The 18,209-nt window shown below is 36.9% G+C and overlaps 1 pseudogene; it reads left to right on the forward strand.

Annotated features, from left to right (window-relative positions):
* The window catches only part of LOC108512572 (SURP and G-patch domain-containing protein 1 pseudogene), a 118,375-nt pseudogene that overhangs the window by 34,775 nt on the left and 65,391 nt on the right, over positions 1-18,209 (forward strand).

Below are 18,209 nucleotides of genomic sequence, written 5' to 3' on the forward strand. Positions count from 1 at the left end.
CACAATTTCAAAATAAATATATACATAGGTTGAAATTTTAAAAGGAAAAAAACTATTTACCCTCCCATGACTATGCATACCAAAGCTAATGTGGCCATATAAATAAGAAGTAAGGACCCAGATGGGTATTTAAGATAAATACTATCAGAGACAGAAAGACCTAACAAAAGGGCTAATTAATCAAAGTAATGCAAAACTACTAAATGTGCTTGTATTTAATATTAAACCTCCCAAAAATACAAGGAAAAAAAAAAAAAAAAGGTAAAACTAAAGGAAACCATAGATAAGTTCTCATTCATAGTTGGAAAACTTAGTATCACTCTCCTTTAATAGAAAGAACTAGTGAACCAAAAAGAAATCAGTAAAGATATAGAATATCGAATAATATTACCAATTAAATTGCCCTAACTAGTATTTATGGAACACTGCATTCAAGAAGAACAGAATGCACATGAAACAGTCACCAAAATAGACCATGTAATGGGCCACAAAACAGGCCTCAATAAATTTTAAAGGTTTGAAATTATACAGAATATGTCCTCTGATTACAATGGTATGAAATTAGAAATCAATAAGAAATCTAGAAAATCTCCCAAATGTTTGGAAGTTTAGAATACACTAATAAGTAACCCATGGCTCAAAAATAAAGCACAAAAGAAATTAGAAAATATTTTGAACTCAATGAAAACAGAACATGTTAAAATTTTTAGGATACAGCAAAACTACTTCTTGGAGGGAAATTTATAGCTTTAAATGTCTATGCTTTTTAAAAGAATAAAAATATAGGTTCGACACAGTGGCTCATGTCTATAATTCCAGCACTTTGGGAGGCTGAAGCAGGTAGATCACGAGGTCAGGAATTTAAGACCAGCCTGGCCAAGATGATGAAACCCCATCTCTACTAAAAATACAAAAAATTAGCCGGGCTTGGTGGTGGGTACCTGTAATTCCAGCTACTCGGGAGGCTGAGGCAGAGAATTGCCTGAACCTGGGAGGCAGAAGTGGCAGTGAGCAGAGATTGTGCCACTGCACTCCAGCCTGGGTGACAGAGAGAGACTCTGTGTCAAAAAAGTAATAATAAGAATAAAGATATAAAATCAATTTCTTCTGATTCTAATTTAAATAAGAAGGTTTGGTGTTTGGTGAGGGCCTGTTATCCGCTTCCAATATGGTGCCTGGTTGCTGCATCCTATGAAGGGGATATACTTTCTCTCCTCACATAGCAAAAGGACATAGGTAGTTCCCTCAAGCCCTTTAATAAGGGTAAAAATCCATTCTTGAAGGCTCATGACTTAATCACTTCCCCCAAAGACTCCACCTCTTAATACTATTGCATTAGGGATTAAATTTCAACATAAATTTTGAAGAGACATAAACATTCAAACCATTGCAGCATCTAAGTAAAGCCTATAGGTAATATTATATGTAACACTAAAGTAATAATTTTTTTCCTTAGATCAAAACAAGGCAAGGATCTCTGCTCTCAACCCATCTATTCAATATTGAACTAGAGGTCCCAGATAGAGCAATAAGGTAAGAAAAAAAAAAAAACAGGCAGAAAGATTCAAAAGATAGATATAAACTGTCTTTATTTTCAATGACATGATTGTGTTTGACAAAAATTCTAAAGAATTTACAAGAATACTACTAAAAGTAATAAGCAAATTTAGTAATGTGGCAGAACATAAAGTCACTATCCAAAAATAACTACATTTATTTACTTATATACTAGTAATTAACCATTTGAAAATGAAATTTTAAGCTGGGCACAGTAGCTCATGCCTGTAATCCCAGCACTTTGGGAGGCCGAAGTGGGCGGGTCACTTGAGGTCAGGAGTTTGAGACCAGCCTGGCCAACATAGTGAAACCCCGTCTCTAATAAAAATACAAAAATTAGCTGGATATGGTGACACATGCCTATACTCCCAGCTACTAGGGAGGCTGAGGCAGGAAAAAGCTTTAACCCAGCAGGCAGAGGTTACAGTGAGCCAAGATCAAACCACTATACTCCAGCCTGGACAGAGTGAGACTTCCTCTCAAAATAAATAAATAAATGAAATTTTAAATTTTACAATAGCATCAAAAGCATCAACTATTTAGAAACATACTTAGCAAATTATGTAAAAGATTTCTATACTAAAAACTATAAAACATCATTGACAGAAAGTAGAGAAAACCTAAATAAATTAATATATACTGTGTTCATGAATCAGAAGACTCAATATTAACATCAGTTCTTCCCAAACTTATCTTCAGATTCAATGAAATAACAATTAAAATCTATAGAAGTTTTTTTACTTGGTGAGATAATTTTCAAATTTATCTGAAGAGGCAAAGGATGAAAATAGCTAAAATTCTTCTTAGTGGGAAAAAAATAAAAATGTAGAACTTATGCTACCTGACTTTAAGACTTCTTATAAAGCAACTGTAATCAAGAGAAAAATAGCACTGGGAAAAGGAGATAAATGGAACTGGATAGATAGTACAGAAATAGAGCCTTCATTTTAGTAAGAGCAGTACAGCTAATCAATGGTAAAGGAACCCTGCCTTAATAAATGGTACAGAACAACTGAATTTCCCTTTGGAATAAAACAATTTTGATACCTACTACACACCATACTCCAAATCAAAGATTGATAATGGACTCATATGCAAACACTACAACAATGAAGCTATTAGAAGAAAATATAGGAGGAAAAGTTTAAAAGCTTGGGGTAGGCACAGGTTTCTTGGCAAGTACACAGAAAGTACAAATCATAATAGAAAAAGAATTTATTCTTATAATTTATCAAAATTATATCTAAAACCTAAAAATTTTTGCTCTTCACAAAACACCATCAAGAAATAAATACAAAACCATGTCTGTGGGAGACAGTATTCATAATACATAAAACTGACAAAGTATTTAAAGCAGAATATACAAAGAATATCTGTATCACCTAACAAAAAGATAAACAACCCAATTTAAAAATTAAAACACTTAAACGCTTCACAAAAAAGATATGTAAATGTTGTGTGACCAATAATTTATAGAAAAAGTGTTCAATATCATTTGTCATCAGAGAAATTCAAGTTAAAACCATAATGAGATATCACTGCATGCTCACTAGATTGGCTAAAATGAAAAGAAAAAGTGCCAAATGTTGAAAAGGACGTGGAGCCACTGGAACTCTCATGCATTGCTAGTGAAGTATAAAATGCTACAACAAGTTTAAAAAATCATTTGCCATTTTCTTAAAATGTTAAACATAAATTTACCCAATGATCCAGCACTCATATTTTCCTTCTAACTGTTCTACTCCTATTTACCCAAGAGAAATGAAAGCATATATGCACAAAATCACTTGTACATGAATGTTCACAGCAGCTTTATTAATAGCCAAAAACTGGAAAGAGTTTTTGAGTTTTTGAACAGATGATCATCGCCAAGTAAATGTACTTTTTACAGACAACTATGGTACACTCATATAATGGGATACTTCTCAGCAATGAAATGGCATGAATTACTGACATGCATTAACACATAGATAAGCCACGTGCAGTTGCTCACACCTGTAATCCCAGCATTTTGGGAGGCTGAAGCAGGTGGATTACTTGAGGCCAGGAATTCAAGACCAGCCTGGCCAACATGGTGAAACCCTGTCTCTCCTAAAAATACAAAAATTAGCTGGATATGGTGGCACATGCCTATAATCCCAGCTACCTGGGAGGCTGAAGCACGAGAATCGCCTGAACCCAGGAGGTAGGTGGAGGTTGCAGTGAACTGAGATCATGCCACTGCACTCAAGGCTGGGTAACAGAGCAAGAATCTATCTCAAAAAAAAAAAAAAGGAAACATTATGAAACTATTATGCTTAATGAAATAAGCAAACACACAAAAAAAGTATATCTGTATGATTCCAGCTAGAGTATATGAATTCTAGAATAAGCAAAACTAATTTTGGGGGATAGAAATCAGTTTTTACTCCTGAGGAGGTTGACTGGGAAAGGGTGAAAGGAATTTTCCAAGATGGAAATGTTCTGTTTATTGATATGCATTCATCAAAGAAGATTAAATGGTACATGTAACATCTGAGCATTTCACTTTATATTATCTTTACCTCAATTGAAAATGGGAAAAAAAAACTATTTTCAAGAATAAATTAACCATGAACTCCGAGCCTTTTTCTGCTACCATTCTGATTTGTTTATATGCAGTACTAAATTTTATCCTACATTACCTGAGAAGAAAAAAAGACTGTTTCCTTAATAGCATTGAATAATGCAGCTAATATTCAGATGTGTTTTCATACCCATCTAAATACAACTATAACACTATGACTATTTTGCCGTAAACAGTTCCAAAAACGGAAGGTTTCAATTGAAAATGTGTAGGTTTCAATTCAAATTTTCAATTGAAAATCGAAAGCTAAAAAAAAAAAAATAGAAAAATCGAAAGCTATGCCTTTCTTAACTGACATGCCTCTTTCCTGCAATCTCAAAAAAGAAGGCTAATGTGATAAATTGAAAACATTATACAACAAACTATACATAATAAAAGATATTTTTGTAATAACATTTTAAATCTCCTAATGTACACAATTCAGTTCAATGCAATAATTCTTCATTTGATTTCAAATAAGTTCATAGCCACATCCAGGCAAATTAATCAGGTGACATTTTATTGGCCTGATATCTTAATGGCTCTGGTTTAATACAACAACAACAAACACCACTGCAACAGTTCTTCAGGACCCATTAAAATCAGGGAAAGACAAATTCAGTTCATTGGCATGGCCACATTAATTTGTCCCAAAGGCCCATTACTTCCTCAATTTTTATCTTAGTCTTGGCCTCATGTCTTTCTGTCCCCAAGTATTTTCAGAGCAAAGCTCCTACAGAATTAAAGAGCTAGAATTGTTTTGTTCTATATCAGGCATGCTCAAGAATGCCATCGACTGGTTAGATGGCTAATGATCAGGTTGCACCCTTATCATAGCTTGGTCTACAATCAAGCAATCAATAGAACCATGACCTGTATAGAATGCAATCCCATGTTTTGAGAAAAGTGGTAAGAAATGATCTTTTTTTTTTTTTTTTTTTTTTTTTGAGACGGAGTCTCGCTCTGTCGCCCAGGCTGGAGTGCAGTGGCCGGATCTCAGCTCACTGCAAGCTCCGCCTCCCGGGTTTACGCCATTCTCCTGCCTCAGCCTCATGAGTAGCTGGGACTACAGGCGCCGCCACCTCGCCTGGCTAGTTTTTTATATTTTTTAGTAGAGACTGGGTTTCACCATGTTAGCCAGGATGGTCTCAATCTCCAGACCTCGTGATCCGCCCGTCTCGGCCTCCCAAAATGAGAAATGATCTTAAAGGCAAATAAGTATCACCCCGTTATTCATTTTGCTCATATCAGTTTCAGAAGGATACCAAGCCCCCACAAGACAATTATTCTTACATTGTAACATCAATGTCTCAACGTATTTCAGTATCATAAGCATGTGTTAACTAAGATTCACTAGAAGTAAGAGATGATTTTTATAAGAGATGTTTATAAGGTGCTATTCTGTGAATCCTATGTTCCAAGGGGCATTTGCTACAGAACATAAAAGATTCAAGAAATGAATTGCTATGACCTGTTGTGTCACTCTCCAAAATTCATATGTTGAAACCTAATGATCAACGTGATGGTCTTAAAAGGTGGGGCCTTTGGGAGGTGATTAAGTCATGAAGACAGTCTTCATGAATGGGATTAGTGCCATTAAGAGGACTCAGGCTATTATCAGAAACACAAAAGATAATAAATGTTAGAAAGTTTATGGAAAAAGAAAACCCTGTATATTGTTGGTGGAAACATAAATTAGTACAGCCATTATGGAAAACATTAAGAAAGTTCCCCCCAAAAATTAAAAATGGAACTCCTATATTATCCAGCGATCCCACTTCTGGCTGTTCATCCAAAGGAAATTAAACCAGGATATCAAAGAGATATCTGCACTCTCACATTGGCTGCAGCATTATTCACAATAGCCAAGATATGGACTCAACCTAAATGTCCATGAATGGATGAATGGATAAAGAAAATGTGATATATACGTATACACACACACAGTGGAATACTATTCAACCTTTAAAAAGAAGGGAAACCTGTCATTTGTTATAATATAGATAGACCTGAAAGACATTATGCTAAGTGAAATAAAGCAGGCACAGAAAGAAAAATACTGCATGATCTCACTTTTGTATGGAATCTAAAACAGTCAAACTCACAAAAGCAGAGAGTAAAACAGTGGTTGCCAGGAGCTGGAGAGGTGGGTGTGGAATGGGGAAATGTTGATTGAAGGGCACAAAGTTTCACTTAGGAGGAATTAAGTTCTGGAGATCTATTATACAGCACAGTGACTATAGCTAATAATAATGTACACTTAAAAATTGCTAAATGTAGATTTTAAATGTTCTCACAACAAGAAAATGATAAGCATGTGAAGTGATTCATATGTTAATAGCTTGGTTTAACCATTCCACAATGTATACATACCTGAAAACACCACATTGCATACCATAAATACATATGATTTTGTAATTCTCAATTTAAAATTATTATTAAAACAGTTACTTTTTATAAAGAGGCTTCAGAGGTTGGGCACGATGGCTCACACCTATAATCCTAGCACTTTGAGAGGCTGAGGCGGGTGAATCACGAGGTCAGGAGATTGAGACCATCCTGGCTAAGACAATGAAATCCCGTCTCTACTAAAAAATACAAAAAATTAGCCGGGTGTGGTGGCAGATGTCTGTAGTCCCAGCTACTCAGGAGGCTGAGGCAGGAGAATGGTGTGAACCCGGGAGGCGGAGCTTGCAGTAAGCTCAGATTGCGCCACTGCACTCCAGCCTGGGCAACAAAGCAAGACTGTCGCGGAAAAAAATAAAAAGAGAGACCTCAGAGAGCTGCCTTGCCCTTTCTACCATGTGAAAACACAGCAAAAAGTCATCAATCTGCAACCCAGAAAAGGCCTTCAGCAGAACCCAGTCATGATGGCACCTTGATCTTGAACTTCCCAGCCTCTAGAACTAGGGAGAAATAATTTTTTGTTGTTTATAAACCACCCAGACTATGGTATTTTGTAATAGCAGTCCAAATGGACTAAGACAATAATGTAATGTACTAGGTCCACTTTCCTTATTTATTACCAGTGAAGGTTTTGTTCATTGAAAGCATCATGCTTAAGAATATGCACAGAAAATAATTGTTTGATCCCTCTAATTAACATCATCTCAGTCACTGTCATCCCAACTGCACCAGTGTCACTAGTTTGTCTCCAAAATGGCTATGAGACCTCACATAGACCATATACCTGCTTTAAGCATCTTGCTCCTAGGTTGTCCTAAATTGCGCCATTTCTAGATATTGAACATCAAGCAAGTCTTTAATTTGCATTAACTACTAAGCAGCTCATTTTATAAAAGGGCAAAAATTTTAAGTGCCCAGAATGAAGTTTTCAGAAAATAAAGTTCTCATTCTGCATAATAGTTGGGCAATTGACTTATTTATGATAATCCAGGTTGCCTTAGAAAGACGTTTTCCTCCCCAAGTACACACAAACCTTAGACAGTACACAGTGACCTAGATAGGCACAATCAAGGTCATGATGTTGCAAACAGTAGAAACCTAGGATGCCAAGACATTCACCTCACACACTCTCATTGATTCATTTATTCACCCAGCTGTCATTTATTGAACATTTGCAGTGAGCTCGGCGTTTTTTGCTTTTTGTCCATATGCCTCACGTTCAATTGCATGTCCACAAAGGGAATTGCCTACATCGTTCACAGTAGCCTCTTTTCCTTCCTATATTTGCTTAAGAGTTTTAATTCCTATAAGTGAAAAACTACCACCAGTTCCAAAGTATTCTCTGTTTCAACTATGAAGTCCAGTGAAATGTAAGACAAATAGGAGGCTCATACTTTAGTTAAACATCTGAACATTCTGCAAATGAACATGCACATGAAGCAATACTCTCCCCTCTGCTATCCCATTGTAAACTCCTAAGGGTAACAAGAAGCTACACATAGAGGTATCATTGCTGTTCTGTTTTATCACAGTACATTTTGGAATGTTTATTGACTAACAAATTGTTATATTGAACAATAAAATAATTTTGCTAAAAACTATTTGCAAGAAAGTGGGAAGTCAGTCCACAGGATGGCAGAAAATATTTCTAAATCATATAGCTGATAAGAGACTTGTATTAAGAATATATTTTTAAAATTACAACTCAATAATAAAAAAAAACTAAAAAAAAAACCTAATGTTAAAATGATCAAATTATTTGAATAGACAGTTTTCCAAAAAAGATACATAAATAGCCAATAAGCACATGAAAAGATACTCAACATCATTTGCCATTAAGAAATGCAAATCAAAACCATGAGACACTACTCTACACCCACAAGGATGGCAATAATGTTTTTAAACAATAATGTTTTTAAACAAATAACAAATGTTAGCAAGGATGTGGAGAACTTGGAACCCTCATATGTTGCTGGTAGGAATGTGAAATGATGAAGCTACTGGAAAACAGTTTGGCTACTCCTCAGAAAGTTAAACATAAAGTTGCCATATGATCCAGCAACTTCACTTCTAGATGGATCCCAAAGAGAAATGAAAACATATGTCTATATGAAAACTTGTACATGAGTATTCATAGCAGCATTATTCATAATAGCCAAAAGAAGAAAAAATCCAAATTGGAACTCAGGATTTAGAAACTCACTCAAAATCACACTACATGGAAATTAACCTCCTGAATGACTCCTGGGTAAATAACAAAATGAAGGCAGAAATCAAAAAGTTCTTTGAAACCAATGAGTACAAAGAGACAATGTACCAGAATTCCTAGGATGCAGCTAAAGCAATGTTAAGAGGGAAATTTACAGCACTAAATGCCCATATCAGAAAGCTAGAAAGATCTCAAATAGACACCCTAACATCACTACTAAAAGAACTAGAGAAGCAAGAGCAAATAAATCCAAAAGTTAGCAGAAGACAAGAAATAAGATCAGAGCAGAATTGAAGAAGAGAGAGACAAAACAAACCTTCAAAAAAATCAATGAATACAGGAGCTTGTTTTTGAAAAAAATAAAATAGACCACAAGCTAGACTAATAAAGCAGAAGAGAGAGAAGAATCAAATAGACACAATAAAAAAATGATAAAGGGGATATCACCATTGACACCACAGAAATACAAACTACTATCAGAGAATACTATAAACACCTCTATGCAAATAAACTAGAAAATCTAGAAGAAATGGATAAATTCCTGGACACATACACCCTCCCAAGACTAAACCAGGAAGAAGATGAATCCTCGAATAGACCAATAACAATTTCTGAAATTGAGGCAGTAATTAATAGCCTACCAACCAAAAAAGAGCCCAGGACCAGATGGATATGTAACCAAATTTACCAGAGGCACAGAGAGGAGGTGGTACCTTTCTGAAATTATTCCAAACACTTGAAAAGAAGGGACTCCTCCCTAACTCATTTTATGAGGCCAGCACCATCCTGACACCAAACGTTGCAGAAACAAAACAAAAAAAAAGAAACATTCAAGCCAATATTCCTAATGAACATTGACGCAAAAATCCTCAAAAAAATACAGGCAAACCAAATCCAACAGCACATCAAAAAGCTTATCCACCACAATCAAGTCGGCTTCATCCCTGGAATGCAAGGCTGTTTCAACATAGGCAAATCAGTAAACATGATCCATCACATAAATAGGACCAATGACAAAAACCACATGATTATCTCAACAGAGGCAGAAAAGGGCCTTCAATAAAATTCAACATCCCTTCATGTTAAAAATTCTCAATAAAGTAGGTATTGATGGAACATATCTCAAAATAATAAGAGCTATTTATGAGAAACCCACAGCGAATATCATACCTGAATGGGCAAAAGCTGGAAGCATTCCCTTTGAAAATGGGCACAAGACAAGGATGCCCTCTCTCACCACTCCTATTCAACATAGTGTTGGAAGTTCTGGCCAGGGCAATCAGGCAGGAGAAAGAAATAAAGGGTATTCAATTAGAAAAAGAGGAAGTCAAATTGTCTCTGTTTGCAGACAACATAATCCTATATTTAGAAAATCCAATCATCTCAGCCCAAAATCTCCTTAAGCTGATCAGCAACTTCAGCAAAGTCTCAGGATACAAAATCAATGTACAAAAATCAAGCATTCATATATACCCACAATAGACAACCATAGAGCCAAATAATGAATGAACTCACATTCACAATTACTACAAAGAGAATAAACCTAGGAATACAGCTAACAAGGGACGTGAAGGACCTCTTCAAGGAGAACTGCAAACCACTGCTCAAGGAAATAAGAAACAAATGAAGGAGCATTCCATCCTCATGGATAGGGAGAATCAATATCATGAAAATGGCTGTACTGCCTGAATTAGTCCATTTTCATGCTGCTGGTAAAGACATACCTGAGACTGGGAAGGAAAAGAAGTTTAATTGAACTTACATTTCCACACGGCTGGGGAGGCCTCCGAATCATGTAGTATAATACATGAGGCCTTGAATCAAACAATTCAGATTGAGATTTAGGTGGGGGCACAGACAAACCGTATCATTCCACTCCTGGCCCCTCCAAATCTTATGTCTTCCCATTTCAAAAACAATCATCCCTTCCCAACAGTCCCATTTCAGCATTAACCCAAGAGTCCACGGTCCAAAGTCTCATGTGAGACAAGGCAAGCCCCTTCCACCCATGAGCCTGTAAAATCAAAAGCAAGCTAGTTACTTCCTAGATACAATGGAGATACAGGTATTGGGTAAATACAGCCATTGCAAATGGGAGAAATTGGCCAAAGAAAAGAGGTTACAGGGCCCATCAAGTCCAAAATCCAGTGGGGCCATCAAATGTTAAAGTTTCAAAGCAATCTCCTTTGACTCCAGGTCTCACATCTAGGTCACATTGATACAAAGGTGGGTTCCCATGCTCTTAGGCAGTTCCGCTCTTATGGCTCTGCAGGGTATAGTCTCCCTCCTGGCTGATTTCCCTGGCTGGCATTGAGTGTCTGTGGCTTTTCCAGGTGCACAGTGCAAGCTGTCAGTGGATCTACCATTCTGGGGTCTGGAGGAAGGTGGCCCTCCACTCACAGCTCCACTAGGGCAAAGTCCCAGTAGGGACTCTGTGTGGGGGCTCTGTTCCCACATTTTCCTCCACCGCTGCCCTAGCAGAGTTCTCCATGAGGACCCCACCCCTGCAGCAAACTTTTGCCTGGGAATCCAGGCGTTTCCATACATCTCCTGAAATCTAGGCAGAGCTCCCAAACCTCAGTTCTTGACTTCTGTGCACCTGTGGGCTCAACACCACATAGAAGCTGCCAAGGCTTGGGTCTTGCACCCTCTGAAACCACAGCTGGCGCTGTATATTTGCCCCTTTCAGCCACAGCTGGAGCAACTGAGACACCAGGCACCAAATCCCTAGGTTGCACACAGCAGAGGGCCCCTGGGCCCAGCCCACTAAACCACTTTTTTCTCCTGGGCCTCCAGGCCTGTGATGAGAGGGGCTGCTGTGAAGGTCTTTGACATGACCTGGAGATGATTTCCCCATGGTCTTGGGGATTAACATTAGGCTCCTTGTCACTTATGCAAATTTCTGCAGCTGGCTTGAATTTCTCCAAAGAAAATGGGTTTTTCTTTTCTATCACATTGTCAGCCTGCAAATTCATCAAACTTTTATTCTCTGTTTCCCTTTTAAAACTGAATGCTTTTAACAGCACCCAAGTCACCTCTTGAATGCTTTGCTGCTTAGGATTTTTTTCTGCCAAATACCCTAAATCATCTCTCTCAAGTTTAAAATTCCACAGATCTCTAGGGCAGGAGCAAAATGCCACCAGTCTCTTTGCTAAAACATAACAAGAGTCACATTTGCTCCAGTTAGCAAAAAGTTCTGCATTTCCATCTGAGACCACCTCAGCCTGGACTTTATTGTCCATATTGCTATCAGTATTTTGGGCAAAGCCATTCAACAAATCTCTAGAAAGTTCCAAACTTTCCCACATTTTCCTGTCTTCTTCTGAGCCCTCCGAACTGTTCTAGCCTCTGCCTATTACCCAGTTCCAAAGTCACTTGCACATTTTCAGGTAGCTTTTCAGCAGCACCCCACTCTACTGGTACCAATTTACTGTATTAGTCTGTTTTCACACTGCTGATAAAGGCATACCCAAGACGGGGAAGAAAAAGAGGTTTAATTGGACTTACAGTTCCACATGGCTGGGGAGGCCTCAAAATCATGACGGGAGGCAAAAGGCACTTCTGACATGGTGGTGGCAAGAGAAAAATGGGGAAGAAGCAAAAGTGAAAACCTCTGATAAACCCATTAGATCTCATGAGACTTATTTACTATCATGAGAATATCATGGGAAAGACCAGCCCCCATGATTCAATTGCCTCCCCAGGGTCCCCTCCCACAACACTTGGGAATTGTGGGAGATACAATTCAAGTTGAGATTGAGTGGAGGCACAGCCAAACCATATCACTGCCCAAAGTAATGTATAGATTCAATGCTATTCCCATCAAACTACCATTGACATTCTTCACAGAATTAGAAAAAATTACTTTAAAATTCATATGGAACCAAAAAAGAGCCCATATAGCCAAGTCAATCCTAAGCAAAAATAACAAAGCTGGAGGCATCATGCTACCTAACTTCAAGCTATAGCCTACAGTAAGCAAAACAGCACGGTACTGGTACCAAAACAGACATACAGACCAATAGAACAGAATAGAGACCTCAGAAATAACAGCACACATCTACAACCATCTGATCTTTGACAAACCTGACAGAAGCAAGCAATGGGGAAAGGATTTCCTATTTAATAAATGATGATGGGAAAACTGGCCAACCATATGCAGAAAACTAAAACTGGACCCCTTCCTTACACCTTATACAAAAATGAACTCAAGATGGATTAAAGAGTTAAACGTAAAACCCAAAACCACAAAAACCCTAGAAGAAAATCTAGGCAATACAATTCAGAACATAGACATGGGCAAAGATTTTATGATGAAATCACCAAAGCAATTGCAACAAAAGCAAAAATTGACAAATGAGATCTAATTAAACTAAAGAGCTTCTGCACAGCAAAAGAAACTATCATCATAGTGAACCGGCAACCTACAGAATGAGAGAAAATTTTTGTAATCAACCCATCTGACAAAGGTTTAATATCCAGAATTTACAAGGAATTTAAGCACATTTACAAGAAAAAAACACGTCAAAAGGTGGGCGAAGGAAACAGGCACTTCTCAGAAGATATTTATGTGTCCAAAAAGCGTATGAAAAAAGCTCAACATCGCTGATCATTAGAGAAATGCAAATCAAAACGACAATGGGATACCATCTTATACCAGTGAGAATGGTAATTATTACAAAGTCAAGAAACAACAGATGCTGGCAAGGCTGTGGAGAAATAGGAATGTTTTTAAACTGTTGGAATGTAAATTAGTTCAACCATTGTAGAAGACAGTGTGGTGATTCCTCAAGGATCTAGAACCAGAAATAACATTTGACCCAGCAATCCCATTACTGGGTATATACCCAAAGGAATAGAAATCATTCTACTATAAAGATACATGCAAGGGCCGGGCATGGTGGCTTATGCCTGTAATCCCAGCACTTTGGGAGGCTGAGGATGGCAGATCACCTGAGGTCGGGAGTTCGAGACTAGCCTGGCCAACATGATGAAACCCCCCATCTCTACTAAAAGTACAAAGAGTTACCAGGGCAAGGTGACACGCACCTGTAGACCCAGCTTCTTGGGAGCCTGAGGCAGGAGAATTGATTGAACTTGGGAGGTGAAGGGTGCAGTGAGCCAAGATTGTGCCACTGCGCTCCAGCCTGGGTGACAGAGATAGACTCCATCTCCAAAAATAAAATAAAGATACATAACACACATGTGTTTACTGCAGCACTGTTTACAATAGCAAAGACATGGAATCAACCCAAATACCTATCAATGATAAACTGGATAAAGAAATTGTGGTGCATATACATCATGGAATACTATACAGTCATAAAAAGGAATGAGATCATGGCCTTTGCAGGCACATGGATGAAGCTGGAAGCCATCATCCTCAGCAAACTAACACAGGAACAGAAAACCAAATACTGCATGTTCTCACTCATAAGTGAGAGTTGAACAATGAGAACACATAGACACAGGGAGGGAAACAACACCCACTGAGGCATGTCGGGGGTGGAGAGGCGAGGAAAAATAGCTAATGCATGCAGGCTTGATAACTAGGTGGCAGGTTGATAGATGCAGCAAACCACCATGGCACACGTTTATCTATATAACAAACCTGCACGTTCTGCACATGTATCCCAGAACTTAAAATAAAATTTAAATTTAAACTTTAAAAAATGTTAACCCTCTTTATCGATGACCTAAACATTAAAGATGACATAAACAGAATAAATGTTCTTGATATATATTTATGTATTTAATAATTTTCTCAGCTGATGTTTGTTTCTAATGTCATGTGCACTGGCTGAATTATGTTTTCCAAAAATTCCTATCTACCCAGGTGCTCTAAATGTATGACCTTATGTGGAAATAGAGTCTTTGTAGATGTAATCCAGTTAATGTGAGGTCATGCTGGACCAAAGTAAGCCCTCAGTTCAATATGATTAGTGTTACATTGTTATATGAAGAGGGAAATCTGGATATAGAGACATAGATGTACAGGGGATATGGCCATTTGGAGATGGAGATAGAGATTGGAGTGTTGCACCTACTAGCTATGGAAACCCAAAGACTACAACCACTATAAGCTAGAAGATACCATCAGGATTCTTTTCCAGAGACTTCAGAGGAAACATGGCCCTGCCAATATTTTAAACTTAGGCTTCTAGCCTCCAGATCTATGAAAGAATAAATTTCTCAGTTTTTTTCAAAGTCACCCAGTTTGTAGTAATTTGCTACAGGAGCCCTTGAAAACTAATATACTGTGTAACCTAAGAAATGTATCTTTTTCAAGTAGGTTATACTACTGTCAGCACTTTCATTAAAATTACCTGCAATTTTATAAAGTTGAATTATGCAGTTAAGAGATTTGAAATTTCTGACACCTTTAATTAACTCCTGGCCAGACACTGTGGCTCATGCATCTAATCCCAGTGCTTTGGGAGACTGAGGCAAGAGGATCACTTGAGGCCAGGAGTTCAAGACCAGCCTAGGCAACATAGCAAGATCCTGTTTCTACAAAAATAATAATAATAATTAGCCAAATGTGGTGGCATGCACCTGAGTTCTAGCTACTCCAGAAGCTGAGGTGGAAGGATTGCTTGAGCCCAGGAGTTTGAAGCTGCTAAGAACTGTGATTGCACCACTGAACCCCAGCCTGCACAACAGAGCAAGACCCTGTCTTTAAATTTTTTTTAATGGTTTTAATTCATTCCTCTCTTTAGATCAAATTTTTAACTGAGAAAATATGCTCTCTACAGGTGGTGATTTACCCAGTAAACTCAGACAAATTTTTTTGAAAAGAAAGATATTGTCAATTCTAAATTTTTCCTTTTGAAATGTGTAAATGCTTCAGGCAAATATTTTTATAAGTCTTGTCCTCTTTGTATCATTCAGGATAATTTTCTTCAAAAAATATTTTTATAAGCCAAAACTCATCTAATAAGATCCTAATTATGATTTTGTTGAACATTTTATCAAATTTAGATATTACAATTATAGGCATTCTCAATTTAATTTGAATACTGCACAGAATACTAATTTGCTAAATTAAAAATAAAAGCTCCTGTATGTCACCAAAAATGGCAAGCAAGGAACTCTGAAATTGCCTCTTTCATAAAAACAATGGGAAAAAATGGGGGAAAAAACCAGAGCTATGAAAACTAACCAAAAGCTTGCAGCAACCTAGGAAGTGCTCATTCTGGAAAAAAAGACTGAATCTCAATATGAATAATAAGCTTTGTGATGTTTTACCTTACTGCAATACCCTCCCTTGCTGTCTTGAAAATAACCACACACACTTCTAGCACCAGAGAAAACATAGAAGAGCTCGTTAATTTACAAAGAATTGTAAAGTTTTGTTTTAGTCTATCTGGTGGTTACCTGGAAAACTAGTTCAATGGGTTTGACTTTACCTCACTAATTTGGAATTCATCCAATGCTAAACACACTGTAGAGGGCATTTGTTGAAAACATTTGCAGACTGTATCCAACTTAAGGTGGTTCAGTAGAATTTTTTTTTCCTTTGTGATGGTGCAAAATCAATACACATTCAGTAGAAACTCTACTTTGATCTCCTATACAACCGTTCTGTTTTTCATTTTCAGTATAGTATTCAATAAATTACATGAGATATTCACACTGTATTACAAAGTAGGCTTTGTGTTAGATGATTTTGCCCAACCACAAGCTAATATAAGTGTTCTAAACATATTTAAAGTAGCCTAGGCTAAGCTATAATGTTCAGTAGGTTAGGTGTATTAAATAAATTTTTGGTTTATGATATTTTCAACTTACAATAGGTTTGTCAGAACATAATCCCATCATAAATTGAGAAGCATCTGTACAAAGCAAATGTTTTAGTCACTGCTGCCTGAGGCAATGATAAACAGTCAGGGCAAGCAATAGACTAACCAAAAAGCTTGAAGTAAAAGATTTGAGAATGTGATGCTTTGGGGAATAAGGGCTTTGGAAAGCTTTGACACATTCCTGGAAATCTAGAAGGTCACACATATGTCAAGGATTGTGTGTATGCTCAAGAAAGACCTGAGAAGGTCCAAGCCTTTTACCTATCCTGACTTCGAAACAGAAGTGTCAGTGGCCTGGCAGAGTGCTGTAGATTTGTCCCAAAGCATACATGAAACAACTCTGCAAAGACTAGGTATTTTTGTTCTAGAAATTTAAGGAAATCTCTGTCAAATTATTCACTCCCCATTAACAGAACAAAGACTCAATGACCACCCACAACAAAGAATATACACTTTAAAAAATTAGTTTGGAAAATTCACTAAACAAACAAAAATGACAACCTTTCAACAATAACAAATCATAAGGAAAAGAGACAATCAGATATGCAGAGATACTTCATTATAGGATTCAAAATGTCAACTTCTCAGCAAGAGAATAGCCCATATACAGAATGAAAAGAATTCATAGAAATTGTCCCCAAGGAAGCTGAGACATAGAAATTGCTAGAGAAGGACCTTAAAATTGACTATTTTAAATATATTCAAAGAACTAAAGGACTCCATGTCTAGAAATAAAGGAAGCACAGAATGACGTCCAAAACAAAAGAGAATATCAATAAATAGATGAAAATTATGTTTTAAAAAGAATCAATTAAATATTCTGTAATTGAAAAGTGCAGTAAATGACAATTTTATTAGACAGGCTCAGCAGCAGATTTTATCAGGCAGGAGAAAGAATCTGTGAACTCAGGAATAGATTAGTTGAGATGATCCAGTCTGAAGAATAGAAAGAAAACTTAAAAAAAATGAACAACACCTAAGGGACCAATGGAGTTAAAAAATCAGTCTTACAAAAGTATGCATTATGGGAGTCCTAAAGAGAGAGGAGAGAAAGTAAAGAGCAATGAGATTATTTAAAGAAATAATGGCCAAAACCTTTACAAATTGGAGAAAATACATGCATCTCCAAGTCCAAGTAGCTCAACAAAGTTCATGTAGAATAAATCCAAAGAGACACCTGCTCAGATACTTTATAATCAAACTGTTGAAAACCAAAGACAAAGAGAAAAATCTTTAAAGCAGCAAGAGAAAAGCAATTATTCACCTACAAAGGATCCACAATGAGATTATCATCAGGTTTCTCAGCAGAAATCTTGCAGGCCAGAAAGCAGTGGGATGATATAGTCAACATGCTGAAAGAAAAAAAAGTACTGTCAACCTGGAATACTGTATCTGGCAAAACAGTCCTTCACGAATGAGGGAAAAATTAAGACTTTCTCAGTTAAACAAAAACTCAGAAAATTCATTACCACTAGACCTGCCCTATAAGTAATGCTAAAGAAAGTCTTTTAAGTTAAAATGAAAGAACACTAGACAGTAACTTAAAGCCATATGGAACTAGGAAGTTCTCTGGTAAAGATAAATACATGAAAAAATATATAAACCAGTATTATTATACTTTTGGTTTGTAATTCTTTTTTTTTTTTTTTTT

This window comes from Rhinopithecus bieti, unplaced genomic scaffold (assembly GCF_001698545.2).
Source record: "Rhinopithecus bieti isolate Rb0 unplaced genomic scaffold, ASM169854v2 scaffold_28846, whole genome shotgun sequence".
NCBI classification, from domain to species: domain Eukaryota; kingdom Metazoa; phylum Chordata; class Mammalia; order Primates; family Cercopithecidae; genus Rhinopithecus; species Rhinopithecus bieti.